Source organism: Podarcis erhardii (genome assembly GCF_964252035.2).
Source record: "Podarcis erhardii genome assembly, chromosome: 3".
Lineage (NCBI taxonomy): Eukaryota > Metazoa > Chordata > Lepidosauria > Squamata > Lacertidae > Podarcis > Podarcis erhardii.
Window position 1 is genome coordinate 46,031,501 of NC_138507.1, and position 17,222 is coordinate 46,048,722.

Consider the following 17,222-nt stretch of genomic DNA (forward strand, 5'->3'; position numbering starts at 1 on the left):
TAGTCTCATAATATTTGACTGAAGTAATTGGAAAATGTGTACTTTTCTACTTAGTGGGGCATTATTTCAGATAGCTACCTTTTGAATTGCAACTAGCACATATTCAGTATTCTTCAGTGCATTATACAAGGTTATCAAAGTTTCAGAGATTAGCTGTCCTGCTTCCAGTCTTAAGTTAATAAAGTTTTCCCTCAACTAGTAGCAGACAAGAGAATGCTTCCATTTGCCAACTCCTGCCCCTTTTGGAGTTTGATCAGCTTGCTCTCCAGAATCATCTCAGGCTTGCCCACAGCAGCTGCCCCCTTCCAGCTTGCATTCCTGCTGTCTCAGTTCCCTTTCCCCATGGCTTACAAGTCCCTGCCACACATTTTGAATTCACCTCTTTCCCTCTTGGCTACAAATTCTAGCAAACAGTGCAGATCTGATCACACTGTCTACACATCTAAACTGCTAATTTAATAGAGAGACGGTGATAATAGAGAGTATAATAGAGAGAATAGAGAGACGGTGCTGTGTTATGACATAGTTGCCACTGGGCATCCCTTCCGAGCACTGAAGAGTGTTCAGTACTTTGTATCGTATTATGGTAAGGACAACCGGCAGACCATATCATGGAATCCAAAGAAACTTCCATTCCCACACTTTTGTTTTGAAGACCTATGTTAGTGCTATTAAGTAGAAATGTAAAATGTTAGGATTGCAGAAAGAGGAGGGTGTGTGTTTTAATGGAAATGGTGCGGCTGTGCCCTCATCAATGGAAAGAAAGGCACCTCCCAACAACCGCTGCCACACTTGCTCACAGAGAGAAGCTCTTTGTACCTCTCCACCATCAGAACCAAAGGGAAGGAAGGGATCTAATCCTGGCATCCATGTAAATGTTGGCATGTTTGATATAGAACACATACTGAGCAGAAAGAGCAAACAGTCTCTCATGCATTGTGGATGTTTGATGAGATATCTACTGAGACCTTTCCACAACCAAGATAGGAGGTACTGATGGCCCCCATAGTGGAGGATGAAAATAAACAACATACATGTTCCATGAATATTCCATGGTACAGGGGTTAGATGCCATACCTTTGCAAGGTTTAAGCCAGGATGAAGAAACCCTAGTCCTCCAGATACTGTTGCTTCCCATCAGCTCCAGTCAGCATGGTTAATGGTCAAAGACAATGAGAGGCCAAGAACCTCTGGAGGACCATAGATTCCCCACCCATGCTCTACAGGGCTAGACACTTGGTCAAATGGTGAATGTTCTTACAAACCACTTGACTTTTTCCTATCTTCTGTAGAGATTCTAGTCCATGAATCATCCTACGGATGTATATCTCAATAGCATTTGACAATGAGAATTTGCGTCGGTCTTTAACCTTTTTATCGTTTCTGTTTTTGCCACTATTTATATAAGCTGTTCGGAAGACACTGAGATGGGAGCATGCAGGAAGCTTGGTAGGACAATTGGGGGGCAGTGGTGGGGGAAGAAGAGACACAAACACCATAAAATTAAACTCTGAAAAGTTAGCCATAATTTTTGACAATGTGTGTAACTGAGAACATTTCAAAGTGAAAGTGTGATGCTGATTTCACTAGTGAAAAACCAGAGGAATGAGAGGCGAGACTGAGCAACAAAATAGCTAGAAATGGTCAAACTTGCGTTAAGAAGAAAGTACGAGTTTAAATATGTGCAGGCTATGTTTGCTGCTGATAAAGGAGGAATGCATGTCTTCACATAGCTGAGCACATTAAATGGCAATGAGTTACTGAGCAAAAGTAAATAGCATTATATGTGAATCTAATAAGTGAAATTAAAAGAAGAACTTGGCTGAATGTCAGAGAAGGCATCATGATAGGTAGCGCTATTATTGTGCAAAATAATTTCCCAAGGGACAAACTTTGTAGCTTGAAATCTTAAAAACTAAATGATAAAATGTTTGTAAAATGTAAGAGCAGAAAGAAACTGCTCTGGCATACTGAATAGAATAGCCTGCAATTTTTAGATGTAATGACATTGAAAATAGGTATTTTGCATCCTTTGATTCCAGTGTATTTTTCACAACTAGGCAATGTCTGTTTTAAACCTATTGGGTGACAGAAAAGAACCTGCATGTGGGCTAGAGGTATTTGAACAGGTTTTTTTGTTTTGTTTTGTTTTTAAATGTGGCTCCTCTCCTCCCTTTTATGAATACTAAATGGTCTTCTTAAGCAAAAAAAATAAGAATTTTCTGTCCTATAAACAAGAGGCACCAGGTATGTGTATTGGTTAGAATTAGATGAGACTGGAGATACTGGGTTTCAAGCCATCCCCCTTCTATGGAGATTACATTGGGCCAATCACTATATTTCAGCTGAGCCTGCTTCACAGAAAAATATGGAACTGTCTTATGCAAATTAAGATAATTGGTCCACATATCAGTACAGTGGTACCTCAGGTTACATACACTTCAGGTTACAGAGTCCGCTAACCCAGAAATAGTACCTCGGGTTAAGAAATTTGCTTCAGGATGAGAACAGAAATCGTGCTCCGGCGGTGCGGCGGTAGCAGGAGGCCCCATTAGCTAAAGTGGTGCTTCAGGTTAAGAACAGTTTCAGGTTAAGAACGGACCTCCAGAACGAATTAAGTACTTAACCTGAGGTACCACTGTAGAGTGTACCTCGGGTTACAGATGCTTCAGGTTACAGAGTCCGCTAACCCAGAAATAGTACCTCGGGTTAAGAACTTTGCTTCAGGATGAGAACAGAAATTGTGCAGTGGTGGCGCGGCGGCAGCAGGAGGCCCCATTAGCTAAAGTGGTACCTCAGGTTAAGAACGGACCTCTGGAACAAATTACCGTAAGTTCTTAACCCAAGGTACCACTGTACTGGCTACTCTGACTGGCAGTGATACTCTGAGTTTTGTGGACTCTCCAAGACCTACTGTCTGAAGTCCTTCAGCTGGAGATGCCAGGGATTGAAGAGAAACCTTTTTTGCAATGTAGGACAAGATTCTTAAAAATAGCTTAAAATAAATGCTTTGCCAAATAAAAATGACCCTAGGCTATTTCAACTCAATATAGAACACTTTGTTTTGGATGGAACATGATTTTTCCAAAAATGACTAACTATGGGACTGACACAACCAGTGATGGGTGAACTTTCTCAGGTTCTCCTTCTGTTGCCTTTGGATTCTTTCCAAGGTTATGATGTATAATACCATGCTAGGATATGGGAGTCAAGAGCTGGAGTGTGGAGAGGGGAAGAGCTAGGAATTTTCCAGCTCAGATCAAAATCAAAGTTGGAGGAGAACATAGGCTTGTAAAGCTCACCTTGCTTCTGAACTTTGCTTTAACCAGCCCCAGAAGTTCCACTCAAAGCCTTGCTCAGGAGAACTTTGCAACCCTCTGTAGCTGCAACCAATGCCAACTCTAGTTGCTTCAATAACTTCAAGTCTAGGCTACAGTTATGTGGAACATGGTGGATCAAACCCTCATTTTGTGAATAACAGAGAGCATATTAAACCCATTATTTCAGTGGCCATACTCAATCCTTCATGGCAGAACACTGAATTTGACTTATGAAGCCACAAACTGATCAAGACATACAGCGTACCTTTAAATATTGATGAGAGTTTCAGCACTTTTAAGTCCAATAAATGTGTCAAGTTCAAATTTGAATTTCATTACTTCAGCCTAATAAAAATAGAGCCACAATGACTTCATAAGCGCTAGTCCAGATAGAGAGGTACAGTAGTTAAATGTGAAAGCAGGTTTCCATGTACAAATCTTTACTTGGATGAGGAACTGCACACCCAAATGGATGTGGTATGAGCATTCGCTATCCCAATTAAGTGTCGTTAGAAAAATGGTTATAGTTGTACGTATATACAGTTGATTCAGTACTGTAATACATGCAAGAGCTAAAACAACCACCCCTCTGTACCCAGATATGAAATTATCTACTGTCCTACTGAATTTGGATCTACTGTTCAAATGCTACTTTACAGAATGAGACAGAAGTAAATGTCTGAAGCTCCCTTTCCATTGTTCATCATGGTCTCCTTGAGAGCTCCGCCCTCGCTTGTCTATGCAGAAAATACATTTTTTGTTTTTATATAAATGGAAATGTGCAGTGCGTGGCTGACTAGGGTATGGCCTTCAGAGCCATACTGAGAGACTCAAGCCATTGCTATGGAAACACAGCATGGCATCTCAAATCTCTGGCTTCCTCATACAGCAGTGAGATGATTCAGAAAATAAAATTAACAAGCAAACAAATCAGGACCTGGTTGCTCCAGGGGAAATAGAGAGGAAAATTAAAATGTTGCCCTGTTGTGAGTATTAATAGGTCTCAGCTGGGAAAGTCTGAATGGAAGATTTTATTCTAATGCTATAGCAAAGAAAGGAAAGTGTCATTTTCCTTACATTTAGAAGCTTGGGTCAGGCTTGTAGGCACAGGAATCTCTATGCTTTGCTGACATTTCAAAAAGCAAATGCCTAAGCTGTTTGGATAACTGCTAGGATTAATGAAAGACCTGGTCTCGCAGTCATGTATTTTATTCAGAGTTAAGAGAAATAACAATGGAAAACCCATAAGCCCCTTTCAGGCATTAAACTGAAAGTGCAGGGTGGTCAGCAGATATCTAGTTCTGCCAACTCATGGAGGAAAAGCTGGGATAGAAATGTAATTAATAAGGCTATAAGCAAATGGCCTTCAGAAAGCATCTTCAAGTTGTTTAAAATTGTGGAGGTAATGTAAAGAGCCGTGCTTATTTGTTATTGTTTAGTCGTTTAGTCGTGTCCGACTCTTCGTGACCCCATGGACCAGAGCACACCAGGCACTCCTGTCTTCCACTGCCTCCCACAGTTTGGTCAAACCCATGCTGGTATCTTCGAGAACACTGTCCAACCATCTCGTCCTCTGTCGTCCCCTTCTTGTGCCCTCAATCTTTCCCAACATCAGGGTCTTTTTCAGTGAGTCTTCTCTTCTCATGAGGTGGCCAAAGTATTGGAGCCTCAGCTTCAGGATCTGTCCTTCCAGTGAGCACTCAGGGCTGATTTCCTTAAGAATGGATACGTTTGATCTTCTTGCAGTCCATGGGACTCTCAAGAGTCTCCTCCAGCACCACAATTCAAAAGCACCAATTCTTCGGCGATCAGCCTTCTTTATGGTCCAGCTCTCACTTCCATACATCACTACTGGGAAAACCATAGCTTTAACTGTACGGACCCTTGTTGGCAAGGTGATGTCTCTGCTTTTTAAGATGCTGTTTAAGATGCTGTGCTTATTTAGCTTGGCGTTAATGACAGTGTACCCATTGCTGTACCTTTGTCAACTGAATAGCAGTTGCTAGAAACTGCAGGAGGGGAGAGTGTTCTTGTGCTTAGGTCTTGCTTGAGGGTTTTCTAGATGGGCCACTGGCCTGATACAGTAGGCTTTTCTTATGTTCTTATGTTGCGTGAAAGGACAATCCTAAGTATGTCTGTTCAGCAGCAAATTGAATTCCATGGGGCCTATTCTTAGGTAAGTGACTTTTATGCATATTACAGATTTTCACAGGCAGCCAACCTGGAAGTCTCATCTGGGTTGTGAACCAGTGTCAGAACTACATGTGTATAGGTTGGTTCAGTAGATCAACAGGTTAATATTATTTCTGTTTGGTGATAGAATTGATTCTTTCATATCACACACACACACACACACACACACTTAGACAAAGTCTCTGATGATCTGTGAAGACAAACTGTCTTTCAGAGAACCCTATCTACCATTTTTAATGATTTCCTCACTGAACACCCTCAGACAAGAATCCAAGAAACTCATTCGTTTTCCAGAAAACAATTTGAAAATGACTGTTACAGAATCATCAGAAACGTTCCTGGAAATGACTCTAATAAAATAAATGTAAGTTGTACAATAAAGAAGAAATAATATTACCCAAGCAACTGTAGCAGAACCACAGAATGAATACATTACTTTAGGTTATTTGGGGGGGGGGGTTGTTTTGTAATTTAGCATGGAGATACATCCAAAAAAATGTTGTGAACTACATTATCCTTTCATTTATTTTTAAAAGTATCATTTACTTCTATGATACTGAATTGGATGACCCAATCAACTGCAAGCAAGTTGTGTAGTAACCCACGCATAGCATATTCCTCCCCTTTCCTCATTCCAAAGTTCTACTGCTTTCTGATTGTGAATGCCTAATTTGCATAATCAATGCACTTTTAGATCTCAGAACTATATTGTGAGCTTTCTACCTGCACTGCTGTCTTCTGCACTGGGAATGTTAAGGGGTTTTCTGTCCTTCTAAGGCTTTCAGTTCTGCTGAAACAGAAATCATAAAATGCAGCTGAAGGAAAGGAAATCAACTATACCAAGAAGGAATCAAAGTAAAGCAAAAGCTGTCACACATAAAAGGGAAATGTAGCCATCCCTTCTTAAAGAAAATGGTTTGCACTCATTAGACCAGGATCAAAAGTCAAAAATGGTTCAGAGTCATAGCCCAGGAATGAACTGATACTTTTTAATTCCATGGAGCTGAAATTTCAGCTATGCAAATGCCTGGTAATTATGTGGCTAACAGTGTCGAAGTCTTAGCTTCTGTTAATTTCACCAGTAAAAAGATTTTTTCCACGCTATATGCTTCATTTAATACAGAGCTGCTTCTGTTGAACAGGTAGGTTTTCTCAGCTATTTGAGCCCCAGACTATTCATGGCTTTAAATATTAACACAGGTACTTTGAAATGGGCCTAGAAGTTAACTGGAAACTAAGGCAGCTGTCTGAGAACTGGCTCACTACTCCCTTAAACACCCTGGCCACCATATTTGGTACTAGTTCCAACTTCCAGATCATCAGCCTCACAGACTCATATCCATATGTGTATGAACGTGAATGTGTGTGCGAGTACATACAGGGCAGTGTGGAAGGCTAGCAATGGAAAAGATCTTGAAAGGTGATTTGGAAGCGTTAACTGTTTTATTTTGCTTGTTAAATTCCACCCTATCGAACTGATGCTTCTGAGGGCAATGCATTTGCCTTCTTTATTGGATATGATTTTGCTTAAAACATAGCTATTAAATAATAAACACATTGGCAGAACACAGCAGTTACTGCTGCCTGCAGTAACCATGATTGCCTGAAATTGCAGACTCTGGAGGCTGAAAATATTTTCCTGCTAATCATCATGTCCAAATCACATGTAAAACCCTAGACGATTATACTTGTGCTTTCCATTGGCCCTGAACTTGATCTCTGAAGGTCACTCAGTAGCTCAAAACATAAAATACTCATTACTTTACCACCAACCACAAATTTCACCTCTCTATTGATCATTCTGTCAGCAGTTGCACTGAAGAGAAAGCTGCTGAATCAGGATTAATGTTACATTTCTGAACATCTGGCAGCATGCTGTCTAATTTTCTCGTCTCAGAGGATTACATTTGCTTTTGCAGGGTGCCTTCTGTGAAATACATGTAGAACTGAGCGACTTCACAATGTCATAGAGCTCAATTTATTTCTGTGACGTTCAGGCTCCCTGAAATCTGGCAAGACACTTGAGAACATCGTTTGGCAATATAGACTGAACATTAGTTTTGGACTTAAGACCTACTGATTTCAATGTTCAGTGTTCTATGCAGTCTCCTGGGAACAAGCAACTCTTGCACAAGCAGGAATCCCAGTTAGCTTCAATGGTGGGATAGAGGAAAGGTCTGTTGCATGTTGCTTTGTAGTGAAAGCACAGAAGGACTGTAGCTCAGTAGTGGAACATCTGCTTTGCATTCAGGTGCCCAGGTAGAGCTTAAAGAGAACCTGTCTGAAATCTTGGAGAGCCCATGCCAGTCAATGTAAACAATACTGAGCTCAATGGCTAAATGGCTTGATGCAAGGCAACTTCTTACGTTCCTACACATGTGTCACAGAACTACTGTGCTAACAAGGAACCTTGGGGCTTTGGCATGTCTATTTCAAGGCAAGCGGATCTCAAATTCATATGCTTCCACCCAAATTTAAATATATTCACAGGCAAGTTTTCAGTGGCACTTGTTCCCCAGGGAGTGTTCAAGGCATACTGAAGAAAATCATAACACTTCCTATTAATGTTTTTCCAGAGAGAAAGGTTTGGGAAAGGATCTTAAGCAGAGCAAGTCCTTGTTTGGGGATACAGTAAATTTAAGCCATGAGAAATATAGATGCTAAAGGAAATCTCACCAGGGTGAGATCAGATAAAATTTGGGTATCAAATGACCATCACAATAGAAATCTGCCTTAAATGTGTTAAAAATAGGCGTTATCTATACCATACAGCTCTGGTCCATGGGATCACGAAGGGTCGGACACGACTAAACAACTAAACAACAACAACAACATACCGTACAGCAAGACGGAAAGGTCAGTTCCAGCTTTGTATTCAACAGTTGCATTCACCTTGGCACTCTGTCATTTGTGAAGGCTTTCAAAAAGATGTTTATTCCTCAAATAATGAGTTCAGCTGGTCCATGTATCTATTTATGTTAGGTAGACAAAGTGACAATGGCTGTTTAACCATGGTTCAAGTGTTAACTGTAGCCATGCTCAGGTGTTTGCCTGAACACATGAAGGGTTAAATGAGGGCAGGGGTACACACTCAAGACCTGCCCCCAAAGTCTCTGTTGCAGTGCCTGCTCCCAAGATCTTTGCAGGATTAGCACAAAGATCTGAAGAAAGTTTTTAAGAACGTTCAGTGGAAGGTCCTTCAATACTCTCCTTACCCTCAGGAGGTTCAATAAGCATGTTCAAGCACTAAATAAATCACTAATCATGCAAAAATATCAAGAGCAAATTATGTTTCGAGGGATGGGGGGGGTGCAGCTTGTGTGCCCATCCTACCTCCATCCCTGCTTCAACCATTGACATGTGCATGGAAACACCCGAACACGTTTTTGGTCTACTGATTGATAAGTTTCTAAGTCTTGCCCAAATTGGTAGGATAGTTTTCAGCTGTAAAACAATATACATTAAGAACTTTGCAATCTTCCCCAGAGTCATATCCCCAGTGTTTTAATATCTTCCAATAGAGTAATTAGGGAAATAGTTTCTATTCCTATAATGCTTGTCATATTTGCTGTATTTATTTAAAACATAAAATATAAAAGACAGAATATAATAGCAGTCAATGAAAGTAATTTCATGTGGGCTAAACTTTCAGGAAACAGAATAATTAATTAAGGAAGCATATTGTGTGTGTTTTTGTTTGTGTGTGTATTTATACACACACAGTGTGTAAGTGTGTGTATGTATAAACTGCCCATGTAATGGAATTCTCTTGGCAATTTGAAGCCCATTAAGATATCAAATGGAATCCAAACTACAACTCAAAAAATAAAAACCAATTATAAATAAATCAAAACGGTGAAAAAGAACACAAGCAAAGCAGCTGAAAACTATTTCAAACCAGCATAGAACCAGCAAGCAAAAGCAGTACAAGGATATAAAAGCACTAAATAGATGTACCCATCAGAGTGAAAATGGTTGGGAGAACAAAAAGATCTTCGCTGGTGCCTAGATGACTATTGTGTGAATAGCAAGCCTTTTAGGGAGCGAATTCCATTAGAGGGGCAGGGTTTCTCTGGCGGGGGGGGGGGGGCAATTGCTTTCCACAATGTTTCCATTTCCTTGGTTAGTCTTTATACAGCAATCAGTTAAAAATTTGCCTTGATTGTCCAAGCAGGAAAGAAAATCATGAACAAGACTTAAAAGGAGGGACAGTCAAGAAGGAGTTAACTAACACACCTGGTGTATTTTCTCTCTGCCCTTTCCTAAACGTATAGTATGGACATGTTTGTTTTTTAGGTGGAATCCAAAAGAAAGATACCTAATCCAGCATTAAAGCCAAGATCAAGAGTTCACTGTCATTACCAAAGAATCCGAATGCAGGGACAGAGCACAGGTGAAAAGAGGATTGTAGCTATATGCAAAGTCAGGCTTTTGAGCCTGGCATTCCTGGGGATTTCTTTAGAAGGCAGAGACAATTTGACAGATTAAATCTCATTCATACCCCTCAAAAAGTGAGAGGCCTTGTTATGTACTGAGCTGAATCCTGGATCAATAGGATCCAGAATGCGGCAGTCTGATTGGTCCACAGGAGCCACCCAATCCAGCTCCAGATGGAAATGAATCAGCAACCTGATTGGCCTGCAGGAGCAGCCAATCAGGCTCTTGGATGAAGTGAATCAGCAACCTGATTGGCCTGCAGAAGCAGCAAATCAGGCTTCTGGAGGAGGTGAATCTGCAACCTGATTAGCCTACAGGAGCAGCCCAGAATTAGCCAATCACGCGGGGCCCATTGTGTAAATAATGTATATATAGTTAGACGTTTTGGGGAAAGATTCATTCATTGCTACTATGAGCTGAATAAAGAGCATGAAATCCACACTTGACTCTTGAGTATATTTCAGGCATAATTTCCGACTAAAATGGTTCCAGAAATGTGAGTGGACAGAGTATTCTCCATCAGCTGATGTAGCTTTCTGCTATTCTTCCCAGGATTTCTTAAAAAATACCTGTATGTCAAAACAAGATATCCTTATTTTAAAAGGTTTCAAGGACAGGAAGAAAGCACTTGAAAAATCAAGAGAGGTTTACAAACATGCTGCATCTGTAGTCCATATTTCAGCAATACCTATGTGGCATGAAAATGAACCTTTTAGTATATCCCCTTGTTCACTGTATCAATAACATCTTTTCTCCCCTTTGAAATGAAAAACATGCTAGTTATGGTGCTCTTGACCTTTACATAGCCCATTGTGTTAGTGAACATACACTTTAGATATTGTAAGACAGTGATCCTTTCTCCTCTCAGTCTCCTCTTAACCAGGCTAAACATACCTAACTCCCTCAACTGTTCCTCATAAAGCTTGTTTTCCAGACCCTTGATCATCTTGGTTGCCCCCCTTTGCACATGTTCCCCTGCAGCCTAGCTCCATGCCACACAGGAACAAACACCTGCAGAAAAGGCTACAAATCTTTCAGATGTGGTAAGCAGCTTCTATGAATGGAGCTTCTGATGTCTCTAAGCCTTTGCTGAGGCAACATTTCTGTCAATTCAGCTATCGGGGCCTACTGGAAGAGGCCCACGGCCTGATGTTCTCCTGGTATTCATTATCACTTTCCCTATGGGCACCATGCCCCAACAGAGCACAATAGCAGGCACACAGGTGATACATGTAATTCATGGGACCTCAGACAAAAAGCTTCTGGAAGAAAACAGGATCTTTTCCCTCCTATGTCTTGGCCTAGAGCGCTACTACTCCCAAGTACTCAAGGAGTTCCTGTTTTCACAGCTGTCTCACTCACTTCAGTGGAAGAGCAGGGCCCTTTGTGCAAATGAATGTACAGTGGTACCTCTGGTTACATACTTAATTGGTTCCAGAGGTCCGATTTTAACCTGAAACCATTCTTAACCTGAGGTACCACTTTAGCTAATGGGGCCTCCTGCTGCCACTGTGCCACCGCCGCGCGATTTCTGTTCTCATCCTGAGGTAAAGTTCTTAACCCGAGGTACTACTTCCAGGTTAGTGGAGTCTGTAAGCCAAAGTGTTTGTAACCCGAGGTACCACTGTACAGTACATGCTGCTGCGTCTACTGAAATGTATTGGGCTGCCCCTGCATGTGAACGTATGACGCTGCCTTATACGGAATTAGACAAAGGATACATCTATTGCCACTACTATGTACTCTGATGGGCAGCACTCTCCAAGACCTCAGTGAAAAGTCTTTTGCATCCAAATTACCTTGGAACAGGAGCAGCTGAGAATGGAACATTATGAATGTAAAGCATTTACTCTATTAGTGAACTACAGGAGAGATCTTTCGCTAAATGTTTATAGGGAATGAGACCATAATTTGGGGAAATGGCATATGAATAAACTGGATGACAATGTAAAGTTTCCCCTCCCCCATTCCCCCCCAATCTTTTCAGCAATATATTTACTTATTGTCTACTTACTCATCAGAGACAACCTAAAAGCAATCCACTCTACAACTCAAATTTGTATCAGCTCTTTCCACATTCCCAGCAGTCTTGGCAATGTATCCTGAAAAGATAAAAGCCCCTGGGCAACAGTATACTTTGGGTATACTGCAATATGACATCTTATAATAGTCTTGCTCATGTTGCATGCATACAGCATCTGTTGTTCATGTTTTCTTTATTGCAGCATGACAGATCACAGATGTTAGGCCTGCTGGCAACAATCATTGTTCCCATCGTATAATTCTGCATTTCCCACCTGGGCCTGAATATCTCTGAGGGGTTTTCGTCATTCCTGTCTTGATAGATAGATAGACACAAATACATAACCAAAGCCTATATGTTGAAGTGCAATTTACAGGTATGAGTGACCATATTTGTCTATGGAACTAAGGATGTGAGGCATAGTTCATTAACCCTTATGGGATGGGATATGAAGATTTATATGGGATGTGGCATAAGAGAGAGAGAGGTTTGAAAAGTGGGTTGCTAAGTGTGGTATGATTTCCATGTTCCACAAAGATAGTACTCTCAAGGACTTTCAATGAGGCAGCAAAGTATGAAAGGCAAGCAAGCAGTGAGAAGTCATTCAGCCCAATTGGTAGGCAGGTGGTAACACTGAAATCCATATATAGAAATTCAGCATGATCAGCTCTGGTCAAGAAAAACCAAATTGAGAATGACATTTACTGCAGCCTGCATTATAAAGGCCATTTCAAAAGCAGTAGCTGAGCAAAATCAAGACAGGCAGTTATAAAAAATATGTTGCCCTTGTTCTACCTGAAGATGACATATTGCTGTGATATATGACAGCTGAGGCAGAGGTCTAAAATGCTCAGTGCTTAGACCTCAAAACTTTAAAATCCCAATTGGGCTCTTTATTGGACTTCTGGAAAATAGTTCAAGTTCATATATGATCTCCATCATTGCAATACTGACCATGATTAATTTCATAGTAATTTGTGGTGTGAACTTTGTGATGTGAGCAAGTCAAAGGGCATGTGTAATTTACTTCTTTTTTTGCAGCGGCTTTCTATATACAGTGGTACCTCAGGTTACAAAAACTTCAGGTTACAGACTCCGCTAACCCGGAAGTAGTACCTTGGGTTAAGAACAGCATGAGAACAGAAAATGCATGGTGGCAGTGCAACAGCAGCACGAGGCCCCATTAGCTAAAGTGGTACCTCAGGTTAAGAATGGTTTCAGGTTAAGAACGGGCCTCCGGAACGAATTAAGTTCGTAACCAGAAGTACCACTGTACAACTGAAAATCTGTTTAGGTTGCAATATTATACAGTATAGATGGGAAATTTCAGACCTGCAGGGTAGATGTGGTCCAAATATGAATTTCACCAGCCCTCTGGGTCTCCTTCAAACCACCAGCTGTTCAGCAGAGAGCAGATGAGAGAGAAAGGGGTTCAGTTGTTGCACAAAGTATACAACTAGTGTTTCTTCTCTGTGAGGAGGTCAAAACAGAGATGTATACATCTCAGCAGAGGGATAGACCTGTGTTCCTTGCAAAGGTGCAAATGTTTCCTATACATTTGGCAATTGCTCACATGCAATTTCCAGGATGCAATTGCATTTTGAAACTCTAGACTTTGAATAGCTGCAAGTCAGAGCTTGCATTTTAGCTGTGCTTTGGTGGGACAGGGACAGGAGTCAGGATAATAGCTACACATATTGGGGAACTTAGCTTATAACATTAGCTTATATCAGCAGAAACTGCAAAGGCTTCAGAAGGACCAGAGGCACACGAAGGCCTCAAAACATATCCATTGGCATCAGGGGTGAAGGAGCTGACTCACATTTCACAAGAAACTTTTGCATCTCTCACACTGTAGGTTGGAGGAAGTCAAAACCTCTTCCTACAGGTCGGGGATACTGAAATAGTCAAAAACATAAGTTGTATACATGATACCCCAAAACAAACATAAGGTTCCATGTAGGGCTAGGGGACTTGAAACCCCCTCCATAGAGTTTGCGGCAATGAGGTGATCACATAATAGAGTCACAACCCAGTTTTTAAAACCATGTTTCCAATAGGCACCCCAAATGAGACCTTTCAGGGGAAATCCAATCCTAACAAGAGGTGGAAAGTCTCATGAAAAGGCTCGGGACAACTTTTCACTTTTTTGTTTGATGGATGGTATATGTTGTTTCTTCTCCCATTACTACTACATTACTACTTTTTTCTCTCTGTGTTGGTTTTAGGCTGCACCCTTCTAATCTTAACCACACTTCATTGAATGCAGTAGGGTTTATTTTCAAAGATGTCTGTATAGGGTTTCAACTATATTATAAATGATCAATATAACTCTTCCTCCCACCCCACTTCATCCCATTAGGTATGTATCTACATCTATATACTGTATCTATATCTATATACTCTAACTATCATCTGTCTGTCTATCTATCTATCTATCTATCTATCTATCTACCCATCATCTATCTATCTATCATCTCCTGATGTGACCCAATGAAATCAGCAAGCTCTCGTGTAAACAGACCACTTAGAGCATTCAATTCAGCTCAAGAATGGATATTTATAACTACATTTAGTAATATCCATTTATTGTAAGCACTTTTACGTTTTTCTCTGTCCTTGTAAAAGCTTTGGCTGGTTAGGGACTTCAGAAATTAAATAAGAGTGTAATGCCACCCCCCTTTTCCTTTATGCACACACATACACACTATGAGATCTTGTTTGTTACAGGTAATTCTTGCAGTTATACAAGGCTTTGGGGACTGTCTGTGCTCTCTTTGCCTTTGCTCTGAGCCAGAGGCTTTTTCCAATGGGTCTTTAAGGTGTCTGGAGTTCCAGGGTTGCTGTCTCTGGTACTGATTTCCAATGAATCTTGGCTCTAAATATAGCACAGCAACAGAGCAGCTCTATATTAAACACTGCTCAGAAGCCTTGGCTTGCTCTTTACTAGGAGAAATGCAGAGGGCAGCTATGTCAGACCTGTGTACATTTCAAATATATAAAAGCAGAATGCTCTAAGGAGTCCTGCAGAAAACCTTGCCCTGGGCCTCAGAGTCATGTTACTCTGTCAGCACAAATTACTACAGGGAACGCAAAACCACAAAGTGATTCTATTGCAAATGACACTGTTCTACATTCGTTTAAGTATAATGCTCCATTGTACAGTTTCATTCTGTGATTGCGTTGCCTTCAGGTGGGTTTCCGTCAGAAGTAACATCTTGCAGGATAGGATATTAATGGTTCGTTATTAAGAAGAATGTAATATGCATTAGTGGGCTGGAAGCAGAGATGACACATGTCCATCACCTTTCTCAGTTCTGTCGGTTTATGGGTGATTGCTACTCACACAAGGGGTTTTTCATTTTCTTGCGTCCCTACTGCAGATGTTTTCACCCCCAAACAATCTGCTTTCAAGGATTTAGAGTTTCTTTAGAGCTTATTGGGAAGACTGGGTTGTTGCAGGAAGCGAAGCAAATCTGATTATGCAACATGAGGTATCCCCGCATTGGAGGGACAGTTTATTTAGATCACTGTAACTTGTACCCTGTAATTTTGTTTTCTGCCATTTTCTTTTAAGAACATAAGTGCCTTCTGGATCAGGCCAATGGCCCATCTCCTCCAGCACCTGTTCTCACAGTGACCAACCAGATGCCTGTAAGAAACCCTCAAGTGGCACCCAAGCACAAGATCACTCTCCCCTGCTTTCTGTGATTTCTGGCAACTACTATTCAGAAACATTATTGCCTCCAATCGTGGAGGGTGAGCAATAGTCATCATGGCTGGTATCCATTGATGGCCCTATCTATCTATCTGTCTGTCTGTCTGTCTATCAGCTTTCTATAGCTATCTATCAGTATGTTTGCTTTTTGTGATTCTACTCACTAGTACAATGTACAAGCACCATTTTGTGCTTGCACCCACAACATTTTTTTCTAAATATACGGTAAGTACCAGCATCTCATTTTTTAATAAAATAAAGCACTACACACACAAACATATGAGAGAGAGAGAGAGAGAGAGAGAGAGAAATAACCCTATGTGCCAGACAGCTTATTTTCTAGTCTATTCCTAGAGGATTCCTTTTAATGGCCATTAATTTGAAGAATAGCCCATAACAAGCAGTAGCATTTAGAATACCCTGTAGGTGGCAGCCCACAGTGGACTTTGGACCTTTAATATTTTCCTCTAGAGAAATATGCTCTCTGGTAGGTATACCATACAAGCAATATGTTCTCAATTTGCTATCTGGAAATTGCACTAATAGATGTCTCAAGGGAAATTTTCCAGTTTTATGCAATGGCATCAAATGAAATTAGGTACAAATCCCTCCAGGCCTCTTGTTTTTCTATATTCACTCTTTATTATGTAGAAAGCTTGTCAGTAGTTGTGCTGCCTCCAGTAAGTGTGCACCTTGGAGCACAATCCACTGATCAGGATTTGTGCTCCTTGTCCTTTTCTGCTCAGTGCAGCATGTAAGGGGAAATCACCAGGCACTAAAGTTACCAGTGTTTGCACTGGCCCTTCAACATTAGACAGACTGAAGGTACTTCTAGACAAGACTTTTAATGTACAGTTGCCATGACTCCACTACAAAATTTTACAGTGACCACATGATATCACAACCAATGGCCACCCTCCCATAATTTGCCATCACTCCATCCATAATTTTGTTATTTGCAGAAACTCCATTAAGGAGCCAAGGAGTGGGGCAGCAGCACACACTGTTTGCAGGTGTGGATATGGAAATGGGGCACAATGGGAGGAGTTGTCCCTGGGGAATGTGGATGATGCATTGGGAATGTCCCTTCCTTCTCTGTTGCTTGCCCATTACAGAGCTATTTTGTTTCCTTTCCTTTAATCTAAAGCTGCTTCAGCGCTAGTCCTTGTCCAGCTAATTGCATCCTGAAATTAACCCCACACTTCAATTAGCTCTTTAATTAGGGGAGCCAACCATGCCTTTGTTGGTGTTTCTAAATGATTGCATGTATTGTTAGGGTCGCTCCCACTGAAAACAGCAGCATTACCATCCATGCAAATGCACTGTCCTTACAAAGACATTGGTGCTTCCTGATAAAGGTTTATTGTGTAATCAGTGATGCTCATGCATTTAAGTTTTTTGCACCTTCTACAAGATGTTGTCATCATCAATGCTAGCCCCTATTTCTTTTTTTTTAATCTGGCTTTCATCTTGTCACAGAAAATCCATTAAGTAAAAATAGCCCATTATACATCTGAGGTCCCCACTGGTG

General features: G+C 40.9%; 1 long non-coding RNA gene across 1 annotated transcript in view; it reads right to left on the reverse strand.

The window, feature by feature from the left end:
- The window catches only part of LOC309339437, a 657,715-nt gene that overhangs the window by 423,419 nt on the left and 217,074 nt on the right, over positions 1 to 17,222 (reverse strand). The gene's annotated exons all lie outside the window — the stretch shown is intronic.